Source organism: Monodelphis domestica, chromosome 5 (genome assembly GCF_027887165.1).
Source record: "Monodelphis domestica isolate mMonDom1 chromosome 5, mMonDom1.pri, whole genome shotgun sequence".
In the NCBI taxonomy this organism is placed as follows: Eukaryota; Metazoa; Chordata; class Mammalia; order Didelphimorphia; family Didelphidae; genus Monodelphis; species Monodelphis domestica.
Genome location: NC_077231.1, coordinates 103,588,810 through 103,607,907, shown reverse-complemented (window position 1 = coordinate 103,607,907; position 19,098 = coordinate 103,588,810). Strand labels below are relative to the sequence as shown.

At 43.0% G+C, this 19,098-nt stretch overlaps 1 protein-coding gene across 12 annotated transcripts in view; it reads right to left on the bottom strand.

The window, feature by feature from the left end:
• TNRC6B (trinucleotide repeat containing adaptor 6B) overlaps nucleotides 1–19,098 on the bottom strand; it is a 272,807-nt gene that overhangs the window by 154,223 nt on the left and 99,486 nt on the right. The window contains exon 1 of one of the 12 annotated variants that reach the window (XM_056798990.1): nucleotides 8,178–8,802. The exons of the other annotated variants lie outside the window; for them this stretch is intronic. The gene's annotated coding sequence lies outside the window, so the exon portion shown is untranslated. Of the gene's footprint in view, nucleotides 1–8,177; nucleotides 8,803–19,098 lie in introns of those variants that run through there. 12 annotated transcript variants of the gene reach the window in all.

The following is a 19,098-nucleotide window of genomic DNA, read 5'->3' as shown; positions in this document are numbered from 1 at the left end:
ATGACAGTGTCAAACCTGTGACTGAGGAAGCCCCACTCTTGGGGGAGTTCTGTGGAGGAGGGATTGGCTTGGAAAGATACTGGTCCAGACCAGAAGCACTGAAACTCTGAAGTTGGCTAGTTAGTAACTGGATGGGTGAGAAGGAAAGGGATGTTGGAGATGGGGAGGAAGAACTCGAAGGATGTACAAATGACCAGACACTTCCAAGGTGCCAGTCAAAGTAAGCTAGTTGATCTCCCGACCACAGCTATCCCCATACCTCTGCCTCTACTCATGACATTCCCCTTCCTCAGAAGTGTCTTTCCTTCCAACCTCATCATGTCAAGTACCTTAACAGACAAATGCTCCCTCCAACACAAAGTGTTACATGACTACTCTTGCTTCAGAGCTTTCACAGAAACTCACTGGTACCAGTCTTCTGGCATAAGTAACCAGGATCTTGGTTGCTCTAATCTCTATCTTCTATGCTGCACTTAACCAAGTCCCCTGAGGGCAAGGGTCAAGTCTGGTATCCCAGCAACTTCCACAACAACTGCTCCAGTAACAGACTAGATTTCCTACACACACACACACACACACACACACACACACACACACACACACACAAACACACACACAAACACACACACAATTCAAAAATCCTTGTGGAATGGATACATCTAGTCACTGTTCCATCATCTAAAAGAAAAGTCAAATAGGATCTCTATGGTCAATATTTTTTAGTTAAAAAAATACAATTCAAAAATATATTCATTTCATGAAGACAATTTCTATGCCACCAAAATTATTTCAAGTAGCATTTTATAGGAATACTCTATTGGTTAGAAAGTTATGGGATTTACAAATAAATTTTAAAAAATGTAACTAGGTGCTTTCTCAGAGGTGAAAGTAATTTAAACCAGATTGTAAATGAAATTGAAGACTCAGAACACAATCAAAATCAAAATTTAAAAAGTAAATTCCATGCAAATATCAATTAACTTAAAATGCTGATTCACAGACATTTTCATGCCAAATACTTTAAGGCCATGAACAGATTAAAGCAGAGTCTGAAAGAAAGATGAGCTTTAATAAAAATTGGAAAAGTGATCTATCTGCAGCAATGCTATTCTTCATGCCACTGATGCCCACTGATATAAGCTATATATAACTGATTAGTATTTTTGTGGAATCAAAACTATTTTTTTCATCAGGTTGACACAGAACACTTGAAGTTTAGGCAAGCCCTAGCTTCAGGAGGCCCAGCCCATTATGCCATTAAGTATTTGCTATTTAAACTCCACAATCACTTCATAGTCCATGACATAAATATTATTAACAACTTCTGCAAAACAGATAAATCCATCTTTTCTAATAGCCATTCAGTGGTTTATTCAACAAATGTTTAATAAATGTTATGTTCAGAACATTGTGCTAAGTGTTTTGGGGGGCAGGGTGCAGAGTGAAAGAATGACAAAATTAAATCAGAAAGCACCCCACAGAACTTCTGAGGAGGGGGAAAAGACCTCCAATCTGTGTCACTCCAGTGTCTAGTGTCCTGGGACCTGAGACAAGGGTGGAGAGGATGCTGTTAAAGAGAAACAGGCAGCATAGTTTAGTAACTGAATGAATATGAATGAGGCCCTGAAGATGGTCAGCAAATGTTGGTTAAGCATCTCTACAGTCAGAAACACCTGACAAACATTTGCTGGGCCCTCGAGGCATTTGTTGCTGAAGAGAAGTCTGAGGTGGCTGATTATCAGAGCAATGTGGCCACAGAGTCCTGCTTGCCTTGCTGTCTTAGTCCCAAAGGAGATGTGCCAAGTATGGGTGTATCACCAATATACTAGAAAACAGAGAATAGGTCTCCATAGCAAGAGTCAGGGGTGCCATTGTCAAATTGAATCATGTCAAGAAAAAAGGTTCAGTAAAAAAATTCTAAATGAGTTAGCCTTAGTAACTGTTTAAAATTCATGCCTCACTGGAAGGTGGACGGAATCTTGTGTTTTAGAATGCTGTGCCTTGAGCAAAAGCACAACTGGATTCTCCCCACAGTAATAGAAATAAGCCTCCTCCTCTTCATTTTCTCCTTCATCTGACCCTCATTAGCCTCAGCATCTCTGAAAGTTTAGTTCAGGTACCAATGCCCATAAAGTCCTATCAATAAGTCAATCAACAAACATTTAAGAGGTATCTACTGTATGCTTGAGGTAATTAGGTAGTACAATGGTTAGAGTCCCAGGCCTGAAGTCAGGAAGACTCACTCATTCTTTGTGAGTTCAAATCTGGCCTCAGACCCTTACTAGCTGTGTGACCCTGGGCAATTCACTTCACTTCATTTGCCTCAGGTTCCTTATCTGTCAAATGAGCTGGAGAAGGAAATGGCAAACCACTCCAGTATCTCTGCCAAGAAAGTCACAAATTGGGTCACAAAGTGTCTGACTGAAATAATTAATAACATTGTGTGCTCAGCACATAAAAGAAACCTTTTTTTCAAAGGTTTACATGTGAAAGACAGACAGACAGACAGACACACACTACATTTATCCATTTACCAAATGGATAAGCTAAATCCTAGGCAAACCTTTGAAGGGATGACTCAAGCAGCTGGAGATTGAGGTTGGGAAAGTATTCTTGTCCAAGATGGCACTTGAGTTTTGAAGGAAAGTAGGGATTTCAAGAGGCAGAGTGGAGAAAAGAGAGTTCTAGGCCTGGGGAACAATCTGGGCAAAGGCCCAAAGACTAGAGGTAGAATGTAGCATGTGAGGAGCAAGGAGACCATCTTTGGCTAGACTACAGGATCAGTAAAGAGGCTGGAAAAAGTGAAGGCCTTTAAGTGTCCAGCAGTCAACAACTTGATCCTACAGTGAACAGGAGCCGCTGGAGTTTCCTGAGTGAGGCAGTGACCTGAGCAGAGCTGCACCTTGGGAAGCTTCTTTCAGCAATTGAGTGGAGAACAGGTTGGAGAGGAGAGAGCAATTAGAAGGATTGGGAAACAGTGCAAGGCAGAGGTGATGAAAGCCTCAGCTAGGTTGGTGGCTAAGCAGGCAGAGAGAAGGGGAAGGATGTAAGGAATGGTGCTGAGGCAGATCAATGCCTGGGTGTGGTGGATGCAGGAAAGAGAGGAGGCAAGGAGGATGATTTCAAGGAGGCCTTCAAAGATGCAAACCTGACCAGGGAAAAGAACCTTGCAAGCAGTAATGAGTTTGGGCCCTAGGAATGCCTCAAACATGCCTGTTCTTTGATCATCAGCTGGCCAGCCAGGGTAATGACCTCTTTAAGCTGTAACTACTTAGCAAGCTATCTTGGGCCCTCTTTAATTCTCTCTAACAAGGGATCCTAAGCATATGGGCTCATTCTCAAAATGATGCTTTTAAATTTCATGGAATTATAAAGGAAACCAATTCTATTGTAATATTCTGACACGAATGTCAGATAAATGACATCTATAGCCTTCTATCATTTGCTTCCAGCTTCCCTTTTTGTTATTTTTGTCCTGTCCAGGTACACATTCCCTAAAATCTATTCACAGATTCCTTTGGGGTCTGTGAATCCCCAGGCTAAGAACTCTTGATTTCTAACCTTTAACAAAATCATTCGGTCACAGAGTCAACTAGCAGATGTTTCTTGCCCAGTTAGGGTCTCATCATGCCATTCTTGTGCTTCCTGGGTTCAAGCATGGATTCCTTTTTGGGGTCTGTCTCAATAGAAATTGCTCCCTTCCCCAGTCCAGAAAGATTGACCTTCTTTTTCCTAATGTAGTCCTCCATCTGTGAGTTTGGGGCCTTTGACAAAGCTTGGCCAAAGCACCACCTTTTTCCATGTGGCCTCTTGTGATCCCCAGCTGTGAGCACCTCCCTACCCCACAGACATTGCACTGGATGAGTCAGGGAGGGAGAGCACCTTGCAGCAGGTGGGGAATTCATCAAGCTAGGTTTTTCAAAGAAGGTGGTGATGGAGCTGTGGATTTTAAAGAAAATGAGGAAATGGAAGAAGAGAAGGAGAAGCAGGTAAGGGGCAATAATATTTCTTCAGGACTGCCACAAGCATCTCAAACTCAGCCTCCTCCAAGCAGAACCCATTATCTTTCCCCCTAAATCCTTCCCTCCTTTTCACTTTCCTATTTGTCAGGAAATCCCTCAACTGCCCCCCCCCCCAGGTTTAAAGCCTCAGTAACCCTGCCCTCCACCATCTTTTATTCTTCCCTAATTCTCTCCTCATACTAGTCTCCTCTGGTACAGGCTCTTATCACCTTTCTTCTGGGCTACAGCAGCAGTTCCTAAGTAGAATCACTACACTAGGCTCCTTCCTGCCCATCCCCCTTCAATCCTCTTTGTGACTGCCATATTGATATTCCTAAAGCAGCAATATGACAAGCCACTCCTATCCTCAAGAAGTTTCAGTGATTTCCTATGGTCTCTGCCAATGAGTTGCCAAGTCTTGTTGGATAAAGTACAAGAACACAAGTTTGGCATTTAAAAAGCTCTTCATAATCTGTCTTCAACCCATCCTTCTAGATTAATTACATATGAACTCCCCTTCCTCAATGACTCTCTGATCCAGCCAAAGTTCCTTATGCATGGCCTTCATCTCCTATGTCTTGCTAGGAGCTATATCCCATTACTGGAATATTCTCCTTTCTTATCTCTACTTCCTGGAAGATCTAGCTTCCTTCAAGGCTCAGTTTCAGAACTACCTTCTGGAAAAGGCCTTTCCTGATTCTTCCACCTATTGCAATTCTTCCTTCTTCTTCCTCCACCTCTTGCTTTGTATGTATTCTATACATGTGTTGTACTTACTTATCATCCAAAGATTTATCCAAGAGTACATGGGTCGAGGGGGCTATGATTGGGGATTTAGACTCTAAATGATCGTCCTAATGCAAACACCAACAACATGGAAATAGGTTCTGATCAAGGACACAAGTAATACCCAATGAAATTGCACATTGGCTGTGGGAAGGGTGGGTGGAGGGGAGGGAGGGAAAGAATATGATTATTGTAACCAAGGAATAATGTTCTAAATTGACTAAATAAATTAATTCAAATAAAAAAACCCCAAAGATTTACCCAAGTATTTGGTACCATGAACGGCTCACTTCCTTATCTGCCTGAATCAGCATCCAAGACCTATTAGACACATGTATCTGCTATAAAACTTGTGAAGTTATTTTGAAAGCCCTTAACAGCACTATAATGGGAATAAAAGGACAACACAAAGCTTCATTCAAAGTTAGGCCAAAGAGAAGTGAGTTCACCTGACCAACAGTTCCAACTTAAAAGGATTTCTTCTCTAAAACCCATAGATTTAAGTGTCATTTGCCACTGTAAGGATACTTCTTAGAATTTTTCTGAAATATTTTAAGTCTAATATGTGACACCATCATGTATTTCTAAGAAACAATCATGAATCCTGGCTTAGGATTTCATCATAGTTGGTTAAGTACAAGAAAAATGAGAAATTAGCATCTTCAATAAGCTTTTAAAATGCAGTGGATATCTAGTCTTCTCAAATTTCATCATCCAAGGTCTAACACTTCTTAAGTTACTCTTCAGAATGTGAGTACTCTCACTTATTAAAAGATTTTAAGGGTTTGGCATATACTGCAATAAAACCAATCTCTGTGAGGGAAAAGGAGAAAGGCACATTTAAATAGCTTATAGGCACATACCATCAATTGCCCATTTTCAAATACCTGGAATCACTCCCATAAACATTTGCCATCAGGGTTTGTTGTACAGAAAAAGATCCAAAATGGCAGCTCCTATTCTGAAACTACCCACAACCATAAGATTTCAAATATGTTTTGTTAGGAGCCTAATGGTAATTAGAACAATCTCATTTTTCTAATATTCGTGTTTACTGAAAGGAAAAGTTTATAAGGACAAAACAATGCATTCTGTTATTTCTGGATATGTTGTCCTAAATTTGTAAACTTACTTGGCTTCTTGGCCCTTAATTCAAAACAACAAACTGAATTAACCTGACATCCAGCTGTTTGCATTCTCCACAAAACATAAAAATTGTAAAACATCTTCCCCCAAAATTCAGTCTCAAATACTCAGTACCACATATCCTTTATAAATCCATCTCAGGCACTGAGGGATAAACTATGCATTTAGCAAGAGAATATCCCCAAATAAGTACTTTCATTTTCAAAGACATAAAAATTACAGTTGTTTTCTTTAGGTTCATAATAGTCTTTTCTCTCATTTTTGTTTGTCTTTTCTTTTTATTCAAAGACCAGAATAAAAAAAATGAGCCAAGATGGTTGAAGAGTACCTTTGTAATTTAAGATTCTCACTAGTATTTCTCCTCTTAAGGAAATGAAAATGATAAAATATTCACAGCATTAAAATCAAAAGCCATTCCTTCCTCTGCTGTTGTTAAACAACAAAACAAAACAACAAAACCCATCAGTAGGGTGAATTCTCATTCTCTTAATTCTAGTGAAAATTAAATAGAAAGTATTAACATGTAACTGCTTCCCCATCCATAGATGACTAACTCAAGGAGGTAAACCATTTTCTGCATTAGGGGGCCAATCCATTCTAATTGAATAAAAGCTTCTTTTGAAATCACCACACACCCTTTTCCCTTCCACAGGCTGTCAAATGTTTTAAGTGTTCCAACATTTTTCTCCTATGTTAATATTTTCAGTCTCTCAGTGATAACATAACTAACTCAATTTAAAGGAAAACAAAGAAAAGTATTTTTAAATTAAAACCACTTCACTCCAAATATATCCATAATCTTGTACAAGGTACGTGCCTATATAAACAATCTGAATCAGACAATCCAGGCTATTTGCATCCTTTAAAGATATATTTCTAAATCTCATTTCCGCTTTGTTAACAGATTTAGATTAACAGTCTCTCTTACTCTCTCCTCTTAAGAAATGTGTCACTGAATAAATCAGTAAGCTACAAATACATAAACACCAGGGAATAAGACAGAAACAGGGATGTGTTGCTATGGGGGGTGGGGGCATTCTCACTGCCACAGTACAAAACTATAATCCTCTCTCAGCCCACCAGACAGAGGAAGGAGCATTACATCACACTCTCACAATGATAGGGGGAGGCTGCTCCCAGAAAGCGAGTTTTCAGTTGTTTTTTTTTATCCTCCCGCTAGAATAAGGCATTAAGACCAATGGAATTTAAACTTCAAGCAATGCACAATTTCAACGGCCACTGACAACCACACATATACCTAATTATTCCTATAAGCCTCCAAACCATGGATGCATGGCCAAAATGAGTTAATTACCACACACAGAGACCTATACTATGAAAAGAAATCCTCATCAGACTTTCAGTGCATAATTTGGGCGAATAAGCCACTTATACTGGAGAGAAATGGAGGAGGCCCCCAAAAGAAGAGGTGGGAAACTGATGAATAGAAAAGGCATTTCTAAGCAGGAGGACCACTCAAAACACCACCTATTATATAGGATTCTATCATTTATTCCAAACCAAGGTGGAAATAAAAGCGCATCTGGTGGTCTCTTTGCAGATACAAAATGAAAGCCCAGGAGTGGGGGGTGCATAAGGGAGACCGAGCTCTGGGCACACATACACACCCGTCCTGATTACATGGAAGATAGTTTCAAGCCCTCCGGGTTCATTCACTCACCCCCAACCCCTACAAAATCTCTTCCTCGTCATCTTTGAGGTCCCCATCTCCTTAGGGAGGAGAGCCCAGTAAAAGGAGGAAAATGAGGCTCTGGCTGCTTCAGCTGCCTCCCTTCCTTTGTCGACCTTAGCAGCAGAAAAAAATGCAAAGCCATTTCTATTTATGCAAATTTTTGCAGCAGATTTATGGGGGGAAGGGTTTTTTTTTTTGTTTTTTCTTGTGTGCAAAATCTCTTTTTCCGTACCAATTTTCCTTCCTCTACTCTTCCTCTGTTTGTTCATCAGACCTAAGCAATTTGCGCAAATCCATTTTGGAATGCCATCACTTCCCAGCTGAAAGCTCCATCTTGCCCAGCAGGCCTTATTCAATTCCCAAATGCTATAGTGAGCTTGCTGGCTCCCTTGCTTGCTCCCTCCTTCCTCTCCCCCCTCCCTTCCTTCAGGCTGGGCCTGCTCCCCCAGCCCGCCACCCCACCTTGGAGAGGTGAGGAGGGGCTGGGCCAGGCTGGGCCCCCTGTGCAGGCTGGCCGCTCTGCCCTGCCCCGGCAGGAGCACAGTACCCACCTGGTAAAGTGCAGCAGTGCTTCCAGAAGTCTGGCCCCCGGCAGTGGCAGCGGCCAGTGGTGGTGGCATGCAGCATCCAGCAGCAGGGCCGAGAGAGGCCTGCCTGGGGAGCGCTGGCCCAGCAGCGGGAGCAGTGGCGGCGGCTGGCTGGCTTCCTTTTGTCCTTGGGGCTGGCTCCCTGGGCTCAGCTCGGCGGCTCACAAGGCAGCAGAGGCTCTGTCGGCCATCTTGGCGTGGGCACCCTCCTCGCCTGCTGCCTGCCCGCCTGCCCGCCTGCCCGCCCGGGTGCCTGTGCTGTTGACTGCTGCTGGCCTGCCCGCTGCCTGTCTGCTGCCCGCCTAGACTGTCCTGCCTCGCCTCTCTCCCAGTCTCTCTGTCGCTCCTCTCCTCTCCTCTCCCTCGAGCTCTCGCTCTCACTCTGACTCTCTCACCTTCCCTCTGTGCTCTCGCTCTCCCCCTCTGTCTCTCTAAAGGAAGCAGGCTGCTGGTGACCTTCAAATACAGGCCTGTCATGTGACCCCAGGCCCGTTTGTCAATCAAGGGAGAAGGGGAGGGAGAAGAGGCAGGCAGGAGGAGGAGGAGCAGCTGGGCTGCTCCTGCTGCAGTCACCGCCTCCCTGGGAGAGCCCCTGGGGAAGAGGGAGGGAGGGAGGGAGGGATGACGAGCTGAGCTGAGCGGAGTGGAGTGGAGCGGAGCTGGGCTGGGCTGGGCTGGGCTGGGCTGGGCTGGGCTGGAATGGGCCGGGCTGGGGCGGGCCCCAGGGACTCCCGGGTAGGGATGGTGGTGAGGCCCGAGGGTCAGGGGCACCACTTAAAGGCCGTTCTGGGGTGACACATACAGGCTCTGGTCAGGCCCTGGTCAGGTTCTGTCTGTCACCCCACTCCTGCGGCCTAAACCAGAGCAGCGAATCCCTGGCTGGGGCCACGCCGGTTCTGGGGGAGCTCAGCCTCCACAAAGGAAAGCAGCAGGTGAGCAGCAGCCACAGGATGAGGCAGAGGAGGCTGCCACAGTCAGGCTCTGTCCAGATGCCCCTCAGCATCCTCAAGCTTTCTCCCTTCTAAGCAGGGCTGCTCTGGAGCCGGCAGACACAGACCCCCACCCCACTTTTAGGCAGGAAGGAGAAGAAAAGGAGCTGGGGAACCAATTGTTGGGGAAGCTCCCCTTAGGTTCACTCCCCTGACAGCACAGGTCCAATCCCAGGCCAGACATCCTCCTCTGTTCACAAGCATCCCTTATGCTGGCTCCTCTCTGTGGAGTCCTTCTCAAGACTGCCCCCCGACCTGGCCACTAAAGGGTTCTACCAAAGCACCTGCGGGCCCACCAGGCCCCAACAGAGGCTCCCCTACACAGTCTGACCCAACCTCCTCTTCCAGCCACCCTCTCCAGCCCAGCCAAGCTGGTCTGAACCTTGTTCATCACCCGCCAGTTCTCCACTCAGTTCCTTTGCTTGCCCTGAACCCTGGGCTGGGAGGATGAGGTGGCTAGGGAGCCCAGTGGACCTCAAGGCACAAAGGCCTGAGTACAAATCCTGCCTCAGACTCTAGAAGAGACTTTATGCAAGTCACTTCCTTTCAGCCTTCCTCAATTTCCTTATCTGTAAAATGGGGATAACAGTAACAGTGAGCCCCCAAGAGAGCTAAAACACCATGTACTCTGGAAATCAATGCTTGTGAAGAGCAGGATCATACCTTTGTGAAAGTCCCCACCACTCCCTGACCCAGCACCCAACAAACCATCTCTTCTAATGGCACGCCGGCTCTTCCCTTCTTTCTGTAATGGCGCTGCCTGACCTAATGCCCAGCACTCAGAGGGCCTCTGTACAAGTCCAGCTGTAGACAAGGAGCACACAGCCTGGCCAGGTGACCTGGGGATGGCCTGGGCTCCAGGGCTACATGATGATTCACACACCGTCTCAATCAACAGGCACAACAACATTGCTTTCAAGGTGCTGCTGCTTCTGCCATCTTACAGATGAGGAAGCAGTGGCTGAGTGCCTTGGCCAGGGCAACTGAGCCAGTAATGAAGGATTCAATCTTGGGGCTTCTCCTCTCTAAGTACAGCAACCCATTCACATCACCACCTCAGGGCCTCACTGCCCCATAAGCCTGTACCTGCATTAGGATGGCCAGAGACAAGCAGCCACCAGGCTGGGCAGGAATGCTAGAGCTGTGTAAGTACAGCTAGCTGGTTGGATCACTGCCTAGAAAGAATAATCCATAACAGACAAAAAGACTCCATATCAGAGAGAGAAGCACAATGACAATAATAACAGCCAACATCAATCTAGCAAATATTACACATCAGGCCCCACGATATAAATGTCATCTCACTTGATCCTCATGACAGCCTGAGGGGGGGGGGGTGCAAGGGCGGTTATCATCCCCATTTCATATCTGGGGAAACTGAGGCAGGAAACAGTTAAGTCAGTGGCCTAGGGTCCCACAGTTAGGAAGTGTCTGAGGCTACATTTGAATTCATGTCTCCCTTACATGAGGCTCATATTCTATCCACTACCACAATGAGAATTCTACACAGAATCCTATGTAGGTTGTGAAACTTTTAAAAAAAAACCCTTACTTTCCATCTTAGAATCAATACTGTGTATTGGTTCCAAGGCAGAAGAGTAGTAAGGGCAAGGCAGTGGGAGTTAAGTGACTTGCCCAGGGTCACACAGCCAGGAAGTGTCTGAGGCCAGATTTGAACCCAGCATCTCCCATCTCCAGACTTGGCTCTCCATCCACTGAGCCACCCAGCTGCCCTGGTTGTCAAGTTAACTTAGAAATCTCATGCTGAAATTATACTGAATAAAATGTATACATTTATAAACAGATCAAAGGAAACTCAGATGTATATTTGTTGGGTCCTTTTCCCATTCAATTTAACTTTTATTATGTATTGGCAACATACTATGTTAGGCATATAACCATGTTTTAAAGGAATGTATAATGTAAGAGAATAAGCCATATGCTATACAGATAAATATATTATAAACTATTTTTTAAACTTAGATTTTTTATTCTTAAACACCCCACAATGAACATTTCCATAATCAGAGCTGAATATCATGAATCTTCTTTTCACCCAGCTTTCTTTAAGAAGTATGTAAAACATCCTGTACTTAATTTTCAAAACTGGCCTCCTTATCTATGTTCCCTTCTGTTCACATCACTGCACTTTAAAAGAAAATAGTTCAATGATCTTCTGTGGGTATCACTACTGCTACCTTTTCCCACTTCCCTACCAACTTCACTCCAATTAAAAACAGAAAGGAAAAGACCCCTTTATAACAAATGAGCTTAGTCAAGGGAAAAGAGAATTAGCCCCGCTGGACTTCAGAGGTTCAGAATGCTGGATTTTCAGGGCTGGCCTAGCCTCAGTGGGATCTGAGAACCAAAGTACTGAGCCCTGTGACTGGGTTATGGTTTGAGCACTACAAGGCTCAGTCTTGCTTCTGCTACTGCTGCTCCCCATCTCTTCCAAAGTTGACCCTAAGGGTTTCTAGGCACTCAAAAGCTTTCTTGAGGAGCCTTTTGTTCTTAATACCTCCAGACACATAGCCTAGCAGGTCACAAAGATTTCTGACCCATCACTGGTCATGCTGGAAGGCTATTGGTAAGTCATGGACTTCTGTCTGTTTATGCAGTTTTGAGATGGAAGATGTCCCTGTAGCTTCCCACTGACTTTCATGGCAATTATTCAGTCTAGAGTGATCTTTATTACTTAGTTGGAGTAGGTATGGATGGGTGCTCTGCCTCAGTCATTTTCTATGACAGTTTTAAATAAGTTTTTTATTTAATATATATTTATATAAACACTTTTCAAAAATAAATTTTATTGGTATATTTTGCTTTTCTATTACCTATCTTCCCCACTATATTCTTTGTCTCCTATGAAAGCCATTTTCTATTATCAAGTTTGAAGAAAGAAAAGAAAACTTTGTAAAGCTAATTCTAATCCATAAATAATTGCTAAGGGCTCTCTATGTGCTAGGTACTATGGTGGGGGCTAGGGAAACAAATGTGAGTGAAACAATCTCTACTTACATGCAAAGACATAGAAAATATTTGCAGTCTAATTATGAGATAGTTAAAATGTATACAAAGAGGATATATACAGGGAATCCTGGAAAGAGGGCATTAGCAGTTATGGAATAGCAGGGCTCAGTGAGGTGGAGGTAAAAGGAGGGGGCATCCTAGGCATGGAAGACAGCCAACACCAAGACTGTAGGCAGGAGATGGAGTTTCATGTGTTAGGCTCAGAGAGGCGGCCAGTAGGGTTGGATCCCACAGTGCTGTAAGGACAGTGACAGATAACATAACTGTAAGATTGTGGAGTCAGGTTGTATAGATGAAGCTTTAAAAAGCTCAGTAGAAGGGGGCAGGTTGGTGGTTCAGTAGATTGAGAGCCAGACCCAGACACACTTCCCAGCTGTGTGACTCTGGGCAAGTCACTTAACCCCACTGCCTAGCCCTGATCCCTCTTCTGTCTTAGAACTAATATGCCTTATTGATTCTAAGACAGAAAGTAAGGGTTTAAAAGGAAAAAAAAAAAGCTAAGTAGAAGAATTTGTCTTTTGTCCTAGTGGCAATAGGAAGTTCTTGGAGTTGGATGAATAGAGGAGTTACAAGGTCAGATTGGTGATTGAATCAAATTCATTCAGCAACAGTGTTGGATGGATTGGAATAGGCAGGGAGGCCAATGAAGAGGCTGTGACAAGAGCAGATGAAAACTTTTAACTTCTCTGACAACTGTGAAAAGAAGGGACTGGAGGCAGAGCTTTTGTGACAGGGCAAAATTGAATACCCACTTGGCTACACTGGAAGAGAGATAGCCAGGAGCAGGACTGGTTCCCCTGCCTCAAGTCTCTCCCTTCTCCAGCCTATCTGTCCTCCAAAGAGCAATTCTCCTAAAGTAAAGGTCCCATGACCTCCCAGAACTTCAACTGCCTTTGTCTTTAAACTGAGGGGGTGTACCACATGACTTTCAGGGTCCCTTTTAGCTCCACAATCCCAAGGGAAGAGGACAAAAGTGACAGAGACAAGGGTGAGGAGGGAAGGAATGTTTGTTTCTAAGCTGTAGCTATCTAGAAAGACTTCATGAAGAAAGGGAGACTTGCTCTGGATTGCCTGAAATTACCTCAACAACTGAAGGATTTTGCAGGGGAGAAAAGATCCAAAAATGGATTCTCTTGCAAAAGCAATCAGAGTCTGCTTACAAAATCCTGTCCTGGATTCCAGGGTGTCTTTCCCAACCCTATATCCCAGATGGAATAGGAGGAAGGCAAGCAGCTAGATTACTATGTTTGTGTGTGTGTGCACGTGCATAGAGGTAGCCATCAGGGAGATGTGGTCAGAAATGCCCTTCTAGCACACCAAAACGTTCACTGGAGCAGGACATCTGTTAAGCACCTACAGTGTGCCAGGCTCTGGGCTAAGTGCTAGGGACACAATAGAAAGCAGGCAGTCCTTGCCCTCAAGGAACTCTCATGGGGAAGATAACATGTAAATGTGCACACTGAACAAACCATAATTAATTACAGAGGGAAGGCCCTAGAATTTAGAGGGGTTGGAAAGGACTTCCTGTGGAAGGTGGATTTTAGATATGACTCAAAGGAAACCAGAAAGGAATATTTATTAAAGCATTTATTAAATACTTACTGCATGCCAAGCACTGTGTTAAGCACTGAGGATACCAAGAAAGGCAAAAACACAGTCCTTGCCCTCAAGGGACTCATGCTATCCTGGAAGAGCAACAGGCAAATAATTATGGACAACAAGATTTGGACTGAATCACCTGGAGGTAATCAAGAGAGGGAAGGTCTCTAGAATTGAGAGTTATGAGAAATTGGGAAAGGATTTCTGCAGAGAATGGGATTTTAGCTAGGACTTGAAGGAGCTAGGGAGTTGAGGAGAGGAGGAAAACAGATTGAGGATAGAAGATGGCTAGAGAAAAGCATGGTCTGAGGACTGGTAAGAAGGTCAGTGTAACTGGATTGAAGAGTACATGGTATGTGGTGGGTGTATGGAGAGTAGAAGGAATAAAAAGTCTGTAAGGGAGGAAGGGCAGGTTATGGAGGGTTTTATATTTGATCTTGGAGGTGATGGGAAGCCAGTGAGGATGAATAAAAAGGAGAGGTAATACAGTCAGACCCTACCTGCACTTTAGGAAGAACTCTGGTGAATGAATAGAGTCAGGACAACCTCGCAACAGTTACTGCAATAGTCTAAGCATGAAATGATAAGGGCTGCACCAGGGTTGGGAGCAGTATCAGAGGACAGAAGATAGAAGCAACAAAATATGGTGAGTGATTGGATATGGCGGCTGAGAGAGAACTGAAGATGTCACCCCAGCTGAGTTTAGGTGACTAGATGTTGATACTCTCAATAGTAATAGGGATATTAAGAGGGGGGGTCAAGGTAACAAGTTCTGTTTGGAGCATGTTACCTTTAACATACTGGATATCCAGTTTGAGATGGAGCCACAAGACCAGTAGTCAGGTGGGAGGTTAGGACTGAGCAAATAAATATGAGAATCAAGTACATAGAGGTGATAGCTAAAATCCTAGGAGCTAAGAACACCAAGTGAAATAGGAGAATAGAAGAGAGTCCAGCAGTGGGCCCTGGAGGCCAGTCACAGTTAACAAGCATGATCTGGATGAAGCACCTCCAAAAGAGACTACTTTCTCTACCACCTGCCAAGATTTCAAACTATGAAGAACACCTTCCCAAAGGACTGAAATGTATAAAATTTATATACTAAATTTAGTTGTGATCTGTAGCAAAAACAAATTTATTACATAGGTAAAAGAGTTAAACTCAGCAAACACTCTTAGAATCACAGATCTTATAACTAGAGATGACTATAGGAAAAAAATATGGGCCCCAACTCTTCATTTTGTGTATGGAGAATCTGGGGCTCAGAAGGCTAGGGTTACCTCCCTAACATCCCACAGCATTTATGCCACAGGGGTGGCATAAATGGGCATTAAGCCCTAGTCTTAAATTCCACAGTAAGGCTGTTACTTCAGCCCCATCATGACATTAGCCCTAGGCTCCTCATATACCCTGGAAGACATTCCCAGGCATCAAAAAGAACAACTGGAATATGAACAGATGGCAGTTAAGTGCCTCCAGGACCCACTGCTGGTCCATGGTGGCTCCAGGACAGGAAGGCAGATAGGCCTGGACTCAGATCAGTGCTCTTCCCACTCCACTGTGGAGCCTCCCTAACATGCATGGATTCAAAGCTTCTCCCTCAAAACTAGATCTACTCCCTTCACTCACATTCAGTTTACAATGTTTGACAAGGAAGACAGGGAGTTGGTGATATGAGACTCAGGCTCAGGAGACCAGAGTTGATTAAATTCCACCAAACAAATGTTCACTGAACATCTAGCACTCAAGTAAATGATTGGCAAAATTCTAGCACATAAAAATTGGGAGTATTTAGAAAAGGAAGCAGTGGTCACTGAGAATCAAATATATGCTCATCAAAAATAACTCATGCCAATTTGGAACTATTCCCAAAGGGCACTAAAAGACTGTCTACCCTTTGATGCAGCCATAGCACTGTTGGATTTGTACCCCAAAGAGATCATAAGGAAAAAAGACTTATACAAGAATATTCATAGCTGTGCTCTTTGTTATGGCAAAAAATTGGAAAATGAGGGGGTGCCCTTCGACTGGGGAATGGTTGAACAAATTGTGGTATCTGATGGTGATGGGATACTATTGTGCTCAAAGGAATAATGAACTGGAGGAATTTTATGTGAACTGGAATGACCTTCAGGAATTGCTGCAGAGTGAATGGAGCTGAATCAGGAGAACATTGTACACAGAGACTGATACACTATGGCACAATCGAATGTAATGGATTTCTCTACTATCAGCAATGCAATGATCCAGGACAATTCTGAGGGACTTATGAGGAAGATACTATTCACATTCAGAGGAAGAACTGTGGGAACAGAAACACAGAAGAAAAACGACTGCTTGATCACATGGGTGGATGGGGATATGACTGGGGGTGTAGACTCTAAATGATCACTCTAGTGCAAATATCAATAAATAGGAAATAGATCAATGACACATGTAAAACCTAGAGGAATTGTGCACTGGCTATGGGAGGGGATTTGGGGGACGGCAGGGAAAGAATATGAATCTTGTAACCATGGAGAAATATTTTAAATTAATTAAATAAAATTTTCCAAAACTTAAGAAAAATAACTCATGCCAGACCAACCTCATTTCCTTTTATATTCTTAAAAAAATTATTTGGACAGGGTCACTAGTTTGTTAGATCAATGGAATGTCACAGATAAAATATACTTTGATTACTCCAGGTATAGATTCTTGTTGAAAAGATGAGAGATTGGAAGTAGGAAGGAGATATAAAATGTAAATCAATAAAAGAGTCCCTGGCAAGAGTTTGTAATCAAGGTGGCACTTAAGACATGCATTGAAAACACAATATGCAATTTTAAATGATGTATATTCAGAAGGGAACAAAACAAAAGAGTTGAGAGAAAGAAAGAAAGAAAGAAAGAAAGAAAGAAAGAAAGAAAGAAAGAAAGAAAGAAAGAAAGAAAGAAAGAAAGAAAGAAAGAAAGAAAGAAAGAAAGCAATGGAGAAAGGAAAGGAAAGGAAAGGAAAGGAAAGGAAAGGAAAGGAAAGGAAAGGAAAGGAAAGGAAAGGAAAGGAAAGGAAAGGAAAGGAAAGGAAAGGAAAGGAAAGGAAAGGAAAGGAAAGGAAAGGAAAGGAAAGGAAAGGAAAGGAAAGATAAAGGAAAGGAAAGATAAAGGAAAGGAAAGATAAAGGAAAGGAAAGATAAAGGAAAGGAAAGATAAAGGAAGGAAAGAGGGACTCAACAACTTGGGATAAGGGGAAAGGTATATGAAATTGGGCAAGGGAAAAGTGCTGAGACCAGAAAATTTAGGACGCATCCATCAGTTCAGTTTATCTTGGGCACAGAGTTACATGAAGAAGAGAGTAGTGGGAGATAAGGCTGAGAAAGAGGTAAGCTGTGGCAAGTCCTGAATGTCAGGCTAAGGAGCTTAGGTGTTATCTAGGAGACAAATAGGAGTCAATGAATAATGGAGTAGCATCAACAGGCATCTCTTTGCTTTAAAAAGATTCATCTGTCAGTGATATGTACATTGCACTGAAGTGAGGAGGGGGAATTGAGGTGGCTACAACAGTTAGGAATCAAGAATTACTACAGACCAGAAGAAGGGTAGTAATGAAAAATCAGAAAGGAGAGAATAAATACCAGATGCTTTATATAGCAACACCAGGACTTGACACCTGCAGGGATGATGGAGCAAGAAAAAAGTGAGTTATAGGAGAATAAGTGACTAGAAGAACAACTGGTATGGGGGCAGAAAGGTGACATAGTAGATGGAACATCAGGCTTGGAGATGGGAGGTTCTAGGTTCAAATCTAACTTCCCATACTTCTTAGCTTTGGGGCCCTGGACAAGGACCCGTTTGTCTTTCCCTTGCCCTTCTGTCTTAAAAGTTGTTTGTAAAACAAAAAGCAAGAATTTACAGAAAAAAGAAAAACTAGCATTGTTAATGGAAATCGGATAAAAATGAGGAGGTTTCTAGGGGGTAACTGATGAAACATGGTCCAAAAGAGGGAGTGGGGAATGGGATCAAGAATGCAAGTATAAAGTGAGCATAAGGAGTCACCTCCAAACACGTTCTTAAACTGATTTGGGTAACCCCAACACCCCAAAAACATTCTTGAGGTGCTTAGCAAGGGAGTCAAAGGGGCCTAGTAAGACTTTATTTCTGTTGGTGAAGTAAGAAAGCTATCAAAGGGGTAGGATGTATGGGTGGGCAATTCAAGGAGATGAAAAAGGTGTGGAACAGGTACTGGAAGTACAATTTCATTTCAAGTTTTCCAAAACATTTTATATGATAATCCCAAGTCTAGTCCAATACAGTGCCCAACATTGTCTACAGGTGGCTTGATGACTGAGCAGACTTCCTTTCTGTTCAGAAATAGGCTTACATTTTACAATGTAAATTATGAAGCTGAGAAATGTGTTAAAACTTAACTCTTTCTGGCAATGTGTGTATTTTAAGGGTAGTGATATGTGTAGTGTGGGGAGGGTGAATGTTATATCAAAGCAAATTATATCAATTCTTGAAAGTACTTTTAAAGATAGAAAAGTTTACCCAAAACAGATCAAAAACTTGAAACATACCTTTTGAGCTTTGTTATTCATATTATATTCTTTTTCAGGAGCCATGACTTAATCCTCAACAAAATGCAGTTATAACAACAAAATGTGGTGTGAATGTATTTTTAACTTTCCTTTTCAGATACAGGCAGGTATCATGCACTACTCCCTTTGTTATTGCTTTAAATTAAAAAAAAAATAGCGCATTTGTCCAAAACATTTGGTTTGAATGGTGCCCAACTCTCCAACTGTGCATGAACAAGATACTCCCAAACACCATCCAGCAGAAAAGGGCCCTGCACTGGCACCAAGGAGGCCTGAACTTGAGTCACAAGTTTTTCCTCCTCTCTGAAACAAAGGGGTTAGACTAAATAGTCTCAAAGATATCCTAGCCCCTTCAGCTCTAGTTCTCAGAGTACCCTGGATCCCCTACCTCTCTTGGGAATTTCTAGTCCTTCACTTCCTCCTCTAGAATAGAAAGAGGTTGGACTCCTCTTCCAGGTCCAAGGTTCTGACTGAAAAAGGGGGGTGGGCTTTCAAAAAGGAATAATTTTCTTTGGTAAAGCTTGCCTGGGGAATCCTCCCAACAATGCTGTTTTCCAGAGACAAGACTCTGCCAGGGTTCTCAGTTTAAATGCCAGTTAGAAAACACTATTACAATTTGTATTCTAGGGATGTAGATGAAAGTAGTGAATCTTAAATGATTTAAGTGTTATTGTATTTAGGAAGTATTTGA